Source organism: Neolamprologus brichardi, chromosome 1 (genome assembly GCF_056152115.1).
Source record: "Neolamprologus brichardi isolate AB-2024 chromosome 1, ASM5615211v1, whole genome shotgun sequence".
In the NCBI taxonomy this organism is placed as follows: Eukaryota; Metazoa; Chordata; class Actinopteri; order Cichliformes; family Cichlidae; genus Neolamprologus; species Neolamprologus brichardi.
Window position 1 is genome coordinate 42,819,968 of NC_142104.1, and position 17,455 is coordinate 42,837,422.

Genomic DNA, 17,455 nt, shown 5'->3' on the forward strand with positions numbered 1-17,455 from the left:
GAGAATTAAAATAGGATGCATAAGCTTGTCGGTTAGGCCATATATCCCTTCACCCCTCAGGTGCCAAAAACATGGACACATCAATGTACTGTGCTAATCGCACCAAGAATTTAAAAATAATGTACGAGATAAATGTTGTAACTGTGGTGGGCAGCAAATTATCCCATAGAAACACAGTTATGTAGAGTCAAATACAAGTTACTCTGAAAGAATTTCGGTTGAAAGTGGAACACCAGGGAATATGATGTGCCCTTCCATCCACCCATCTTCATCCGCTCTATCTGGGGCCGGGTCGCGGGGGCAGCAGCCTAAGCAAAGAGGCCCAGACCTCCCTCTCCCCAGCCACCTCCTCTAGCTTATCCGGGGGAACACCAAGGCGTTCCCAGGCCAGCCGAGAGATATAATCTCTCCAGCGTGTCCTGGGTCTGCCCCGGGGCCTCCTCCTGGTGGGACATGCCCGGAACACCTCACCCAGGAGGCGCCCAGGGGGCATCCTTGTCAGATGCCCGAACCACCTCAGCTGGCTCCTTTCGATGTGGAGCAGCAGCATGCCCTTCCTTATTATTCTATTTCTTGGATTGTGGTTTGATGAAAGGGTGACAGGGGATATTCAGAAAATAGTAGACAAATTGCAAGAAGGCATTAAATATAATTCAGTGTTTGGTAGGGGTGCAGGGGGTCGTATCGGTATTGAACCGTTCGATACAGTGCTTTCGGTTCGGTACGCATATGTATGAACAATACAAAATTTTTAATTTATTTTATCAACTTTCCTTCTGACGATGCTGTCTGTGTTGAGCGCTCAGTGGATCTGCGCTCGACAGCGCAGCCTAGGCGGAGTAGTCGAACGCAGATCCACTGAGTGCAGGGCAAGCTAGCGAGACAGAAGCTAAGCTCGTTGCAACATGGCAAATTGAACCTCCCCCACCCTCATTCAGATCTGGGTTTGGAACTATTTTGGTCTTCATGTGACGTATGACCCTGAAGGTAAGCGCATCATGGACAAAAGTAAAACAGTATGTTGGATGTGCCAGCAATGCTCAATTACATTGGTGGGAACTAGTGTGTTAGCGCAGTTAGCTCGTTAATGTGTTGGCTGTCCAGCCCCACGCACGGGGCGATCCGCGGTAGCTTGTTAACGGAGATTTGCCGTGTTGTGGCGTTAACGTCATTTCAGATTAACGCTGACAGCACTAGTGGGAACACAACGAATATGACTGCACATTTACGCCGACATCATCCTCGTGCAAAGACAAGTGGAAGCAGACAAAAACAACAAGCACGCATGCTACACACTTTACCCGAGTCATTTAGACAGCCGTTAGCACATGATTCTCCTTATGGGGACCTGATATGTTTAATATGCTGCTGAGAATATAGCCCAGAAGAAGCGTATAGTAGAGCTTTTATTTTGGAAAGAGACATTTCTCTGTAATAAACTCTCTTTTCCAAAGATGAGGGATTTCTCCATCAGATAGATTTATTTTTTATTATTTTGTTGTTTCAGCAACAATAAATTTAAAAACTGTACTTTTGAGTTAAAATATATATTTATAATTTTAATAAATGACAAATTAAAAAGGCATGAACATTTTTTTTTGTATCGAAAAAATATCGAACCGTGACACCAAAGTATCGAACGGAACTGTGAATCGTTGCACCCCTAGTGTTTAGGTGAAAGTGGGTTCATCAGATCTGTGCTATACTGTAGATGTGTTGTATATGATGCAGCAGCAGACACAGCTCTCCTGAAATGAAACTGTATTCAATATCAGGCAAGATTCTGGATAGTTGTACTTAAAACAGCTCCAACAGCAACGTTATTGGTAGACACAGAAAAATGTCATTAGAAATCAGAAAAGAGCTGCCAAAACTTATCTCTCTAGCAAAAGTACAGGGTCATGGACAAGATCACACAGAGCATAGTAAGGGGAAAAAAGAGATGGAAATGTGATAGAAATAATAGGAAGGAAGGTTTCTAAAATTCAAATTAAAGTAGGAGAAATGACAAACACAAGCTTAGATTTGAACACACTGGTTTAAGCAGTACATTTATTCATGATAGGGAACCACAAAAAAGGGGAATGTGATTACTTTGGTAAACACGTTATGTTACACTGTAAGAAATAACTGGTTAGGAGAAGATGACAGACCTATGATCTCAGTAGAATAACAGCACACCGAAGCTCATCGACTTACTGTAAAAACACTCATGAGGTGAAAGCGGGGGCGATTTTAGCCCATTTTTGATGTCTGAGACGCAGCGGAGTGGAGGTGGAATCGCCTGCCTTAAAACAGGACATATTAGCTGCATTTAACCCTAAGTTACTCTTTATATAGTTGGGTAGGAGTCAGGCCATGTTTCTTTTTAGCTGAAAAACATTACACCAGGTAACCTGCTGTGTTGAAAACGTGTTTTCCGGCGATGTTTCTACCCTACAATCCATCCTGCTCTGTAGTTGTGTGTGCTGGTGTGTGTGTGTGTGTGTGTGTGTGTGTGTGTGTGCGCAGAGAGACAGCCAGGTTCATAATGGATATGAGGAAGTTTTTTCAAAAAAGGAGCCACATTCAGGTAAACGTGTAAGATCAAATGATCCATCAATAAAGGATAATGTTGGATCAGTGTTTCAATATTTATATCCTTTATTAGATGTACATGTGGTTTGGTTATTTGCCTTTTGGTTAAAAGTAAACTGAGAGAGGACTTTTTTATTAGTGATCTTAATAGTATTTTTTTTTAATTTAATTGAATAAAATCTATTTGTGTATGATTGTCAGTCCAAAGAGGGAGAGAGGAAAGAGGAGAACATGAGGAGAAACTACAAGTTCAGGAAGAACCAGGTAAGAAAACAGACAGGGAACAGTGACAGGCACAACACAAACTGTTAAACTGGCAAAGAAAAAACTTTTTGAAGCTCAAGAGTGAGGCTGGTGCCATCCCAGATATGTTAACATTGTACAATCTTCTGGATAATCAGATCTTCACCACACTGAAAACTGTTATTCAGGTTGCCCTAACAAACCCAGTTAGCAGCTGTAGCTGTGAGAGGTCTTTTAGTGTCTTGAGTCAGCTCCATACCTGGCTGAGAAGGACCATGGGTCAAAGCAGACTCCAGCACCTGGCTGTGCTGCGAGTCTGCGACATAGGATAAAAGAAAAGAAAAACTCTGCAGAGCCATATTAGTATCTGCACTAAACATTCAATTCTTCTTGTAAACCAGCACTTGTTATTCAATTCAATTTCAATTCAATTTTGTTTATATAGCGCCAAATCACAACAAAAGTTGCCTCAAGGCGCTTCATAGATACAGAGAAAAACCCAACAATCATATGACCCCCTATGAGCAGCACTTTGGCGACAGTGGGAAGGAAAAACTCCCTTTTAACAGGAAGAAACCTCCGGCAGAACCAGGCTCAGGGAGGGGCGGGGCCATCTGCTGCGACCGGTTGGGGTGAGAGAAGGAAGACAGGATAAAAGACATGCTGTGGAAGAGAGACAGAGATTAATAACAGATATGATTCAATACAGAGAGGTCTGTTAATACATAGAGAGCGAGAAAGGTGACTGGAAAGGAAAAACTCAATGCATCATGGGAATCCCGAGCAGCCTACATCTATTGCAGCATAACTAAGGGAGGATTCAGGGTCACCTGGTCCAGCCCTAACTATATGCTTTAGCAAAAAGGAAAGTTTGAAGCCTAATCTTAAAAGTAGAGATAGTGTCTGTCTCCCGAATCCAAACTGGAAGCTGGTTCCACAGAAGAGGGGCCTGAAAACTGAAGGCTCTCCCTCCCATTCTACTTTTAAATACTCTAGGAACAACAAGTAGGCCTGCAGAGCGGGAGCGAAGTGCTCTAATAGGGTGATATGGTACTACAAGGTCATTAAGATAAGATGGGGCCTGATTATTTAAGACCTTGTATGTGAGGAGCAGGATTTTGAATTCAATTCTGGATTTAACAGGAAGCCAATGAAGGGAAGCCAAAACAGGAGAAATCTGCTCTCTCTTTCTAGTCCCTGTCAGGACTCTTGCTGCAGCATTTTGGATTAACTGAAGGCTTTTCAGTGAGTTTTTTGGACATCCTGATAATAATGAATTACAGTCGTCCAGCCTGGAAGTAATAAATGCATGAACTAGTTTTTCAGCGTCACTCTGAGACAGGATATTTCTAATTTTAGAGATGTTGCGCAAATGGAAGAACGCAGTCTTACATATTTGTTTAATATGTGCGTTGAAGGACATATCCTGGTCAAAAATGACTCCAAGGTTCCTCACAGTGTTACTGGAGGCCAAGGTAATGCCATCCAGAGTAAGAATCTGGTTAGATACCATATTTCTAAGCTTTTCAGCGCCGAGTACAATGACCTCAGTTTTATCTGAGTTAAGAAGCAGAAAGTTAGCGGCCATCCAAGACTTTATGTCTTTAAGACATTCCTGCAGTTTAACTAATTGGTGTGTGTTATCTGGCTTCATGGACAGATAGAGCTGGGTGTCATCTGCATAGCAGTGTAAATGTATGCTATGTCTTCTAATGATGCTGCCTAAGGGAAGCATGTATAATGTAAACAGAATTGGTCCTAGCACTGAACCCTGTGGAACTCCATAATTAACCTCAGTGTGTGAAGAGGACTCTCCATTTCAATTCAATTCAATTCAATTCAATTCAATTCAATTTTATTTATATAGCGCCAAATCACAACAAATGTCGCCTCAAGGCGCTTCATAGATACAGAGAAAAGCCCAACAATCATATGACCCCCTATGAGCAAGCACTTTGGCGACAGTGGGAAGGAAAAACTCCCTTTTAACAGGAAGAAACCTCCGGCAGAACCAGGCTCAGGGAGGGGCGGCCATCTGCTGCGACCGGTTGGGGTGAGAGAAGGAAGACAGGATAAAGACATGCTGTGGAAGAGAGACAGAGATTAATAACAGATACGATTCAATACAGAGAGGTCTGTTAATACATAGTGAGTGAGAAAGGTGACTGGAAAGGAAAAACTCAATGCATCATGGGAATCCCCCGGCAGCCTACATCTATTGCAGCATAACTAAGGGAGGATTCAGGGTCACCTGGTCCAGCCCTAACTATATGCTTTAGCAAAAAGGAAAGTTTTAAGCCTAATCTTAAAAGTAGAGATAGTGTCTGTCTCCCGAATCCAAACTGGAAGCTGGTTCCACAGAAGAGGGGCCTGAAAACTGAAGGCTCTCCCTCCCATTCTACTTTTAAATACTCTAGGAACAACAAGTAGGCCTGCAGAGCGAGAGCGAAGTGCTCTAATAGGGTGATATGGTACTACAAGGTCATTAAGATAAGATGGGGCCTGATTATTTAAGACCTTGTATGTGAGGAGCAGGATTTTGAATTCAATTCTGGATTTAACAGGAAGCCAATGAAGGGAAGCCAAAACAGGAGAAATATGCTCTCTCTTTCTAGTCCCTGTCAGTACTCTTGCTGCAGCATTTTGGATTAACTGAAGGCTTTTCAGTGAGTTTTTTGGACATCCTGATAATAATGAATTGCAGTAGTCCAGCCTGGAAGTAATAAATGCATGAACTAGTTTTTCAGCGTCACTCTGAGACAGGATATTTCTAATTTTAGAGATGTTGCGCAAATGGAAGAACGCAGTCTTACATATTTGTTTAATATGTGCGTTGAAGGACATATCCTGGTCAAAAATGACTCCAAGGTTCCTCACAGTGTTACTGGAGGCCAAGGTAATGCCATCCAGAGTAAGAATCTGGTTAGATACCAAATTTCTAAGCTTTTCAGCGCCGAGTACAATGACCTCAGTTTTATCTGAGTTGAGAAGCAGAAAGTTAGTGGCCATCCAAGTCTTTATGTCTTTAAGACATTCCTGCAGTTTAACTAATTGGTGTGTGTTATCTGGCTTCATGGACAGATAGAGCTGGGTGTCATCTGCATAGCAGTGAAAATGTATGCTATGTCTTCTAATGATGCTGCCTAGGGGAAGCATGTATAATGTAAACAGAATTGGTCCTAGCACTGAACCCTGTGGAACTCCATAATTAACCTCAGTGTGTGAAGAGGACTCTCCATTTACATGCACAAATTGGAGTCTATTAGATAGATATGATACAAACCACTGCAGTGCAATACCTGTAATACCTACAGCATGTTCTAATCGCTCTAACAGGATATTATGGTCAACAGTATCGAATGCTGCACTAAGGTCAAGAAGGACAAGCACAGAGATGAGTCCACTGTCAGAGGCCATAAGAAGATCATTTGTAACCTTCACTAAAGCTGTTTCTGTGCTGTGATGAGCTCTGAAACCTGACTGAAACTCTTCAAATAAACCATTCCTCTGCAGATGATCTGTTAGCTGTTTGACAACTACTCTTTCAAGGATTTTTGATATGAAAGGAAGGTTGGAGATTGGCCTATAATTAGCTAAGACTGCTGGGTCTAGAGATGGCTTTTTGAGTAAAGGTTTAACTGCAGCCACCTTGAAGGCCTGTGGTACATAGCGGTGGGTGGGTTCTTTTACATTTTGAGAGAAACCAATGGAGTCTAACAACAGATTAAATGCCATGTTGAGGCTGTCATTTTTAGCCTCAACATGGATGTTAAAATCACCCACAATAATTATTTTATCTGAGCTCAGAACTAAATTAGATATAAAGTCTGAGAAATCAGACAGAAACTCTGTGTAAGGCCCAGGTGGACGATAGATGATAACAAGTAAGACTGGTTTCTGAGTTTCACAGCTGGGGTGGACAATGTTAAGCATCAGGCTTTCAAATGAATTAAAAGTCTGTTTTGGTGTTTCATTAATTAATAGACTGGTGTGAAAAATTGCTGCCACACCGCCCCCTCGACCTGTGCTTCGAGATTTCTGGTAGTTAGAATGACTCGGGGGTGTTGATTCATTTAAGCTAACATAATCATCCTGCTGCAACCAGGTTTCTGTAAGGCAGAGTAAATCAATTTGTTGATCAATTATTAAGTCATGTACTAACAGAGACTTGGAGGAGAGAGACCTAATATTTAATAATCCACATTTCACTGTTTTACTCTTTGGTTCAGATGTGGATACTGTATTGTTCTTTCTTTGTAAATGTTTAAGTTGTTTGTTGCTGGTTTTTAGTTTGTTTTTTGTCTTTTTGGAAGCAGACACAGTCTCTCTGGAGATGGGTTTTTGGGGGGGTAGCAGGAGGAGAGAAGCTGCAGAGAGGCGTGTAAGACTGCAACTCTGCTTCCTGGTCCCAACTCTGGATAGTCATGTTTTGAGGGGTTTAATAAATTTGTCCATATTTCTAGAAATGAGAGCTGCTCCATCCAAAGTGGGATGGATGCCATCTCTCCTAACAAGACCAGGTTTCTTCCAGAAGGTTTGCCAATTATCTATGAAGCCCACATCATTTCTGGGACACCACTCAGACAGCCAGCAATTTAAGGAGAACATGCGGCTAAACATGTCACTCCTGGTCTGATTGGGGAGGGGACCAGAGAAAACTACAGAGTCCGACATTGTTTTGGCAAAGTTGCACACCGATTCAATATTGATTTTAGTGACCTCCGATTGGCGTAACCGGGTGTCATTACTGCCGACGTGAATTATGATTTTACTAAATTTACGTTTACCCTTAGCCAGCAGTTTTAAATTTCCTTCAATGTCGCCTGCTCTGGCCCCTGGAAGACAATTGACTATGGTTGCCGGTGTCTCTAGCTTCACATGTCTGAGAACAGAATCACCAATTACCAGAGTTTGACCCCCAGCGGGTGTGTCACCGAGTGGGGAAAAATGGTTAGACACATGAACGGGTTGGTGGTGTACCTGGGGCTTCTGTTTAGGACTATGCTTCCTCCTCACCGTTACCCAGCCACCCTCTTTCCGCAGCTGCTTGGGATTTGCCGGGGAACAGCTAGCGGGGCCTACGCTATCTTCGGCTGCACCAGCTACAGGGGCCTGGCTAGCTAAGGGTGAGTGAAGGGTGCGAAGCCGAGTCTCCAGTTCAGTAATCCTGGCCTCCAGAGCTGCAAATATGCTACATTTGTTACAGATATCATTACTGCTAAAGGAGGCCGAGGAGTAACTAAACATCTGACACAATGAGCAAGAAAGTGCAGGAGGGACAGGTGAAGTAGCCATGGTGCTAACGGGTCGGCTACGAGCTAAGCTAGCGAAACAGTACAGAGACAGTGAGTGAATACTTTGGCTATAAATTAGGTAGTGAGTACACAGAAAGTGTGCTTCGGATGAAGCATGTGAAGATTATACTATGAAAAAAGAATGTATTTAAAAGTTGTTAATTAAACTGCTAAGCAAATAAGCTACTCAGAAACACCACTGTGTTTGAGCAGGAACAGGAAGTGATACTATACCACAGAGCGAGCGAACACCAAGTGACCATCTTTTCATACGTTGTACCAGAGGCCAAGGTGTCTCCATTTTTCTAATTTTGTAATAATATTTTGTACATTTCAAGGACTCTTCTATTTTTGGAGTGTATTTTTATGTATCTGTATTGTATTATACAAACACTTTAAAAGTGAATCTCTGTCCAGAAAATGCACTCAGTTTACTTTTTACTCACTGTGAGCATCATTCATTATTCTCCTCAGTAATTAAGGTTAGGATATGTTTTTTATTCCAATCCATTCTTCAGCATTTAAATAACCTTGATCAGATTTGATGGTTTAGTTACAGACTTTTCAAAAAAGTGTTTTGCTTTTCTTTCACAAATGTGGGATTAAATTGTGTTAAAATGTACAAAACAGTGATGTCATGTTTTGTGACGAGGACCCAGGCACAGACAGACTTGATGAATTTAAGAATCTCATGATTTAATAAAGAAATTTGCAGACTTACACAGAGATGGTAAAATTCTGATGACTGATAATGGAGACGAATACAACAGACGATGAGGACAGGGAGGAACAGAGGGAACTCGGGACAACTGGAGACATTTAAGGATGCAGGGACTGACAGAGACAGGGAAGACGTCTCATTGTGACGAGTACAGTTTACCTTGCCTGGATGGGCAGCTCTCTGGGTGTGCAGCACCCCCAAAGCTCTGATCCTAGAATCGCCCCTGCTACCATGCAACCCAACATAATACACAAATTCACGGCAACGCCTTGAAGTCATTCTGTTGTTTCCAAAGAACTGATGAGAAAGATGTTTGACTTAATCTATGTGTTAGGCAGTAGTTTGTGTAGGAGTCATATGAGTTGTTCCTTTTTTGATTAAGTGGGTTGGTTTAAATGCACTCACTGTATTGGTGCACGGGTGTGGGGCGTGACTCATGGGTGTGTTAGGTGATAAATGTGGTTGCACTCACCTGATGTTGATGAGCAGAAAGGTAGGGTGAGCATGAGGCGAAACCTTCTGTTGAGCGCAGCTTGAATCATTTTGATGCATTTTTGACTGTAACTTGATGGTTTATGTAAACTTATGCACTAAGTTATGCAATAGGCCGATGTTGTAATTTGGCATAGTAAATGGTGCAGTTATTTGTGCAGTCTGTGCATTTGTTTAATGGTTTGAGCCCGTGTGCTGATTTGTATAGTGGACAGTTGTATGTGGAATAAAGTAGCACATAGTACAGAGGTGTATCTCATGTGTTTACTGTTGCGCGTCATCTGTGTCCTCGTGTTTAGCCTGCCGCGGCCGCTGGCTGGAGGAGCCGCAATAGTTTGGATATAGAGAATGCTGGTGGCATGAATGAAAATCTTTGAAGCTTCGTCCAGCGATGAAACTGAAATCATAATAGGGAGGGATTCTCCTATCAGATGCAAAGATGAATTTAGAGCAAAATTGCAATATGTAATATGTATTTGTAAAGAAATATTATAGACAGTTTTGAAAGATATAGATCTGTAAAGATGTCAAGCAGCTTCTAGATGCTTAAAGGAAGCAGTAAGGTCAGTTTCCACTCTGGGCTTTCAGCATTAATAAAGAAACTGCAACAAGGTGAGTGATGTTTGAGGTCTAAAAGAAATCAACACAGAGAAATGTTTACAGTGCTTTTCTACCTGAACATTCAAAGCGCTCTATACAGGTCGCCTCATTCACACCTGTTCATAGAAGCCCTTTTTCTGTGCTTTCTATCTACCATTCACACACATTCACTCTGATGAATGCATCAGAGAGTGACTTGGGGTTAATGTCTTGCCAGTTAGCACACAGTCTGGAGCAGCCAGGGATCGACCCAAAAACCATCTGATTAGTAGATGAGCTGCTCCACCTCCTGAGCCACAGCCGCCCCTTTTAGGGGTAAAGAATCAATTAGAAAGTAAGGACAGTAATTTTTTGAGGTGATTTGATTAAAAAAAATCATTTTTGCTTCTAATTACATAATTAAGGTGTAATTACATCGTCCAACAAATTGATACATTGTCATAAACGTATCATTTATCTACTAAAAATACACAGGAGCTGGCGTCATGTTGTGGAAGCTGCCATCTTGCCCCACCATCATCCACTGGCTGATGGGCATCGCTGCTCCGCCTTTTCATGTTTTATGTAAGTGGATTTATACATTACTTTGAATTTAACCTCCTAAGACCCAAACTCTTCCACAGCATGCATTTTTAATTTGTCTTTGATATTTGGGCTGATTGGGTCCAATGAATGTAAAAACAAAGAATTACCAGATTATTTTTTTTTACCTTATTTTTGTTTTTATGAAAAATCGAAGCCACATGTGAGGATATTCATTTAAAATTTTGATAGAACTGTAGCAGTATAATGTCCCCGTAAGTCGATATCAGGCCCTTGTAGAGCAAAATTGAGTATTTTGGTCTAAATAACCCAAAATGCGATGTCCACATATGTGGACGGCAGGTCCTAGGAGGTTAAAGATGTCAAATAGCTCTTTCACACTACATATGACCGTTTCACATTTGTACTTGTATATTTTGGTGATCTCTTTCTCAGTATGTTTTTCTTCTTATGGAAATAAGCTAAGATTAAACCGGTTAATGTTAGGCTCCTGTGTCCTAAAAAAATCACACCTTTCCCCTGATAAACAAATTGATTGGATTCTCACATTGTGTGGGAATTGATTATCAATGACAACTTTGATGAGCCACTTCAAAGAAAGTTTCACAGCAGCAACAGAAAGTCCAGATGTGGAAACAGAAGGTTTCCACATTAAAATATCGATATTTTAATCATTTTGGGTAAAATTGTAGTTTTTCATAAACAGGAACACAGTGGAAAGAAACGATCATTCGGATTGTCTACATTGGAAAGAACTACTCCCTCTTCCGCCTTTTATAGTCATGTGTGAAATACGGCTGTATAAATGTGTGGCAGCCTCTGGCGTGCGCACTCACAACAATGGCTGAGCGTAACTGGAGTCATGTGTGCACGTGTTTTACATCCACAAACAGCCGAGACGTGGTTTGCGATACATGTGGCAAGAAAGTGAGGTGTTGTGGCAACACCGCTAACCTCGTCAAACACCTCAGAGTAAATCATATCACAGAATATGACGAGCTTATGTTGAGGCGAACTGAAGAGGAGGAGAAGGACAGGTGCTGCTAGGGCGAGACATGTAAATGACCTTTAAATTTGGTAAATATTTTGTTACAGGCCCTTTAAAGGTGAAGCCTGATGGGAAATGTATTTTGGAATGTGTGTAGCGGGACTGCCGTGTGTGGGTGTGTGGAGAGAGAGCGGAGAAGAAGAAAAAGTAACGGTTAGCTACAGAAGAGACGGAAAGGAAATAAATTAAAGGAATATAATAACTCCCTCGACAGCCAGAGTTGTGTCGGCGATGCTCGCTGTGAGTAGACTGTTTCAGCCCACTGTACGCGGTGTTCGTGCCTTGGAGAAGAAATAAAGTTCGGTGAAGCAGTTTCCTACGCCTCCTTCGATCTTTTTGCTAGCGGAGTTGACCTGTATAGTAAGCTGTTGCCGGCTACGAGCCAGTTACGGAACTTTCAAGTAACTGCCAGAGGTTTCCTTACTACGGTTCGGGACCGCGGATCTGGCGCGGTAACAATTTTTACGTTTGTTTGAAAGGCACTTCGGTTTTATTTTGAAATCCATGCTTTTATTTTGAAACAGGAAACTGGTGCAAAAACCGTTAAAGGGCTGTTAGTAATGTTTCTTTTAGGATATGGTAAATAGTGTGCCTAACGGTGTGTTCACACCGAACGCGATGGACGCGAATAGAGCGTCAGGTTTACATGTAAAGTCAATGGAAAAGCGCGATGACGCGCGATTGTGGGTGCCGCGAAAATTCGGAAGCAGATTTGCGTCGCGAAAACGCCAAAACGCGTGAAACGCGCGTCAGTGTAGCGCGTCTGGCGCGTTTGACTCGCGAATAAAACCACGCGCGTGAGTTTTTGTGTTGCATTTTGTGCATACGCGCGTTTCGCGTCTACCGCTCGAGTTGGAAAAATCTGAACTCCAGCGTCAAATCGCGCCGCGACAACCAATCAGGAGCCTGGTGACGTGGCTCTGACCTAGGTCAAAGGGGCAGATCCAGCCAAAGCCCTTCATTCTTCATTCAGAATGGAGGAAAAGCTTATCAGTGCCGTGGCTAATCACCCGGAGCTATACGATGCTAGCTACTACTTTTACCGAGACAGGAATAAAAAGGACCTAGCTTGGAGACACATAAGTGAGGAGATCGGGCAACCTGGTAAGTTCATTCCTTCTTTTTAATTTTCAGACTGACCCGATGAACCCGCGCAAAAGCTAGCAAGCCCGCCTATTGTCCCGCTATTTTCCCACTGATGTACAAATACCTTTCCGCTAACAAGATAATGCGTTTATTCAGAGGACATCTGCAGGAGAAAGTGGAAGAGCCTCAGGGACACCTATAATAAGGAGAATAAGACAGAGAAGGAGAAGGGGAGTGGGTCTGCAGCAGGATCGGGGAGAAAATGGAAGTTCTTCACGGTCATGGGGTTTCTGGACCCCTTCCTCACCCCGCGGGAGACAAGCGGTAATATGGTGCGGACCGTGGAGAACTTCTCCCCCGAGGACCAGGGACAGCCCGAAGAGACAGCAGGGGAGTGTCAGTCAGAAGGTATGTTTACATTGAGTTAATGTAGGCAGTTAATTTATGCGTGTTGTCATACAGGAATATATTTTGTTTATTAATAAACAGTATACAGTAGTCCCGCTGTTCATCCGTCACTGCCTCGCCTTTTCGCAGATTTTTTTATTGCACCGTACAGCTTTCAACGACGCGCATTGCATTCTGCAGCCCAAATGACAAATCTCCTCCGTGTCGTGTCTCCTGCGCTTGCCAAACTTATCATGTTTGGTTTTGATAACCATCACGTCCAATAGAAAAAAACAGCACAAAAACACTCATAACTATGACCCTCATTCGGAAATACACACCTGCACCGGGAGCAAAAAAGGCGCACAAAAGTGGCGGCGCAGACGGAGAAAAAGCGCGGCATAATACTTTTACGTTTTAAAATCGACAAAGGTTTTCACTTTGAGAATCAACTTGTGAGAACTGTGACTACTGTTCATGTGCTGCAATAAATGAGAGACCACTGTATATAATAATAAGTATATAAGTATATAATAATATAATATTCTCTATGACTGTTGTTTTCAACCTGTTAACATCTAATATTGTCTTGATAGAGTCAAGTAATCATGCAGCAGAGTCCTCAACTGTCTCTTCTCCTGGCTCTCCAGTCCCTGGTCCCTCAGCTCCTGCTGCTGCACCCACAGGTATGAACATCAAGCACTGACAGCTTTTTACTTGCTTGAATTCCCTTGTGATCACCTTTACTAAATATCTACAACCAATCTGTTTATATCCTGTTTTTTTCAATTTTGAAAATGAAAATCTAGTAGCAGCCTTCTCATTACTTTGTGTTGTTTTGTGCTGTGTTTTACAGGCCCACAGAGGAGGACAGCTCGAAGGCGGGCGAGGGACGGGTCCCAGGACGGTCCATCGGCGGTGGAGCTGGCCATCCTGGAGTTCCTAAAGAGGCCACGCCCGTCTCCAACAGAACATTTCCTCCTCGGCCTTGTTCCTGTTCTGGAGAGCATGCCGCCTCAGACACGAGAATTCGTGAAATTTCAAATTTATAAATTAGTTTTTGAAAACAGCACAGCTGTGTTAAATTTGGAAACATTGGACCCTAATGATCAGTAGTTTTCTGATGAGGCAGCAGCTCTCCAGGGCAGAAACAATGTTCTTATTTTTCTCCTCCTTCTCCCTGAGGCTCTTCCACTCCAAGCTGGGTCCTTTTTATTCCTGTCTCTCTGTAAATAGTTAAATTTCATATATTTATGATAAATGTTTTTGTTAATGAATTTATATATTTTTTCAAATAAACATTTATAATGACAAATGTCTCTGTTCTACTACACAGCAAATATTGGCACCCGACTTGACACAAGTAGAATTTATTTCATATTATACTAATGACAAAACATAATAATACAGTGGGATGCAAAAGTTTGGGCAACATTGTGAAAAGTAATTATTTTCCTGTACAAATTATTGGTTGTCACAATAAAAATTGTCAGTTAAATATATCATATAGGAGACACACACAGTGATATTTGAGAAGTGAAATGCAGTTTACAGAAAGTGTGGAATAACTTTAAATCAAGCAGGTGCATAAATTTGCGACACAAAAAAAGAGAAATGAAATAAATATTTAGTGTATATCAATGTGTGTGTCTCCTATATGATATATGTAACTGACATTTTTCATTGTAACAGCGATTCATACAGGAAAATAATGACTTTTAATAAGGTTGCCCAAACTTTTCCACCACACTGTATATAGGAACATAGTGAAGACAAGTTATTTAAGAGAGTAAAAAGAGGTTAGTTTATTTTGGAGTAGAGCTCCATTTATTAAGAAAAATTTAAAAAGACAGGAACACTCTTTAGAGGTTTGTGGATGGCTCTTAAAAGAGCCGTTATGGGGAAGTCACTCGGACTTCAAACAGGCTACTCCTTTGGTTGCCAAGACACAGCTCCCTCCACCGAGAAGTGACCCATGAACTTCTCCCTCACCAGGACAGCCTCTCTGGAGGAGTTGTTTGCTGGCAAGGAACCTGGACAAAATTGTTTAAAATGAGTATTATGTGTACTGCAGTTACAAAATACATTATTGAAATTCCAAAATTACAAATTGCAAAACATAAATCTTACATAAAACCTTTTGTAATTATAAGGATAATTACATGATATATATTAGATATAATCTAAAACAGTCTGCGGGGATTATATACAAATATTCAACTATCCCAGAATTAAACCAGGTCTAAATAAAAAGGAGTGAGTATCACTACAAAGGTTAACTCAGTGGTCCTAATGCTACAGTTTGATATCAGCAAACACCGAGCGCATACATTGATATGACACCACAGCCATGCTATCATTCAAACACTGATAACAGCATAAATCGAATTAAATCGGGACTTGATGAGACCTTCTGAGTATCACTAGAAATATTATAAACAGTCGTCTCCGTACCACATTCACTGTTAGCATAGCACATCCATGTTAGCAGTGTATAAATGGATGGTTTAGCATGTATTAGCACAGGTATCAATAAAGGACTACCGTATTAAATACTTTTACTAACCTCAGGCAGATGGACAGGCGCTCTGCAGGTGAGATTGAGCGCCTGTAATTGGTGTCTAGGCGGGCGATTCTGGGACCGACCCGGGGAAGCAGGTCCTCAAACTGGCCGAGTGAAAGACGGTGATGTCGCTGGAATCGGCCGTCATCCAGGCGCAGCTCCTGGAGCAAATGGTGAAACTCACCAAACTGCTCATGCCTCTGGAGGACCTGATGGACCCAGGTACGGCGAGGGCGTCTTTTACGCCGCTGCTCTGCTCTCCACAGTACATAGAGAAGGGAGACTCTCTCTTCAAGCGCTAACTCGACAGCTGCCATCTTGCAAAGATACCGGTCTGGCACAACTTCCTCCCACATCCCTCCCACATTTCCGGTTCACGCGCGTCAAAATATCATATTTTGACGCGCGATGGATTTTTCTTGGACACGCGTTGAGGCGCGAATGTGCACGCGTCAAATTAGGGGCGTTTGGGGCGTTTTTGTTCGCGTCCATCGCGTTCGGTGTGAACACACCGTTAAAGTGAAAAATGTGTATGTTTCCTTTGCCAATTAGTACCTGGCTGACAGTGGCACAAGGTTTGTTAATGTTTCCTTTAACGGAATAAGTTACATGCAATCAAAATGTCGTTTAATAGAGTTTATGTTGTTAACCTTGACCTTTATGTGTAGTTGTAAGTTAGTGAGGTGATATAATGAATTGAGTGATGTAAATTTGATGTATATGCTATATGTGAGCAGGAGAAATTTGTTTCCTTTGATGTTATGGTATTAATATTGCTGGTTTTGATTTGCTCCTAGCTCTTACGGTGTCTTCACTGAATGTTTCAATAAAAACCTTTCCAATAAAACCTCTGTGAAGCATCAGTATAAGAGACCATCATTCAGCCAGGGATGCTACAAGACAGATGTCTCTCACGGAGTCCTTTAGTGCTGCAGGCAGGCAACATGTTCAAATAGCACAGCTTCAGTTTTTTTTATTTCTATATGATGAACTCTGCATTATTAAGTGATAAGAACAAGTAATCTGATGTCCTGTAATGATTATGACGCTATAATTTGAGATACAATAAAAGAGTAAAGTTTTTGTACAAAGTATCGGATCAGTATCGTCGACACAACCCTGAATTTTACTTGGTATTGGATCGGAAAGGAAATCAGTGGTATCGCACATCACTAGTGATCAAACGTCAGGCCAAGCTGGAACTACTTCCTGTCTTCTGTAACTTCTACAACACTGTCCAATAGAGACACATGAATGAAATGCAGTGTCATTAAAAACACTGATGATCTTTATTTAAAAATGTAATATATTTACATCTGAATAAACTTTTAGGCATTACGCTGACGGACGGATGGATGGACAATGAATGCTTTCTCATCCTTCTTGTCATGCACCATGGAAGTGTCTGAGGGGCTTTTCCACTTGGAATCGGGATACTGTGTCCACACTTCAGAGGTGGAGTTTCCAGCATCTCACCTGGGCCTCATCTGCAAACAATCAGCAGGAGGGCTTCTTAAACCAGCGCTGCCTGCTACTCCTCGCCAGTTTGTTCTGCCATCTCCAGTGGTAACTAGGCTTCACCTCTGCTCCAGTTCTGGCTTGCTGCTTCCCTGTGTTTAACCTTGTTTTCCCTGTGTTTAGATCTCCTCTGCCAACATACTCATCCTACCCTCAAACTCCCTTACCCGTCCAGCACTATTCATTTAAGATGTGATGGAATCAAAGTAATTATTTTCAATCAAATGCTGCAAAGGAATATTTTCATGTGACACAGCGTAAATCTTTCAACTTCAACAACTTCTCCCTCTGTTGCAGAATTCCCGTTAGATTGTTCCCGTTAGATTGATAGCTTTTCCTCTGGTTCCTGCTCTCTGCTGACACTCCTAGCTCGAGCCACGTTC

At 42.0% G+C, this 17,455-nt stretch overlaps 2 long non-coding RNA genes across 5 annotated transcripts; both read left to right on the plus strand.

Moving 5' to 3' along the window:
• The first annotated feature begins 2,697 nt into the window (after positions 1-2,697).
• LOC148106517 (uncharacterized) lies at positions 2,698-17,390 on the plus strand. Of its 4 annotated transcripts, none has more exons than XR_015719211.1 (4): positions 2,698-2,841; positions 10,145-10,491; positions 16,887-17,120; positions 17,196-17,362. It is a non-coding gene; the product is annotated as an uncharacterized LOC148106517 (long non-coding RNA). The 4 variants fall into 4 exon arrangements; XR_015719210.1 differs by lacking the exons at positions 2,698-2,841; positions 10,145-10,491 and adding exons at positions 11,288-11,758; positions 17,370-17,390 and having other exon boundaries at positions 17,196-17,278; XR_015719212.1 differs by lacking the exons at positions 2,698-2,841; positions 10,145-10,491 and adding an exon at positions 11,288-11,970.
• LOC148106518 (uncharacterized) lies at positions 13,376-14,306 on the plus strand. Its single transcript, XR_015719432.1, has 2 exons — positions 13,376-13,677; positions 13,848-14,306. It is a non-coding gene; the product is annotated as an uncharacterized LOC148106518 (long non-coding RNA).
• Positions 17,391-17,455: the final 65 nt, after the last annotated feature.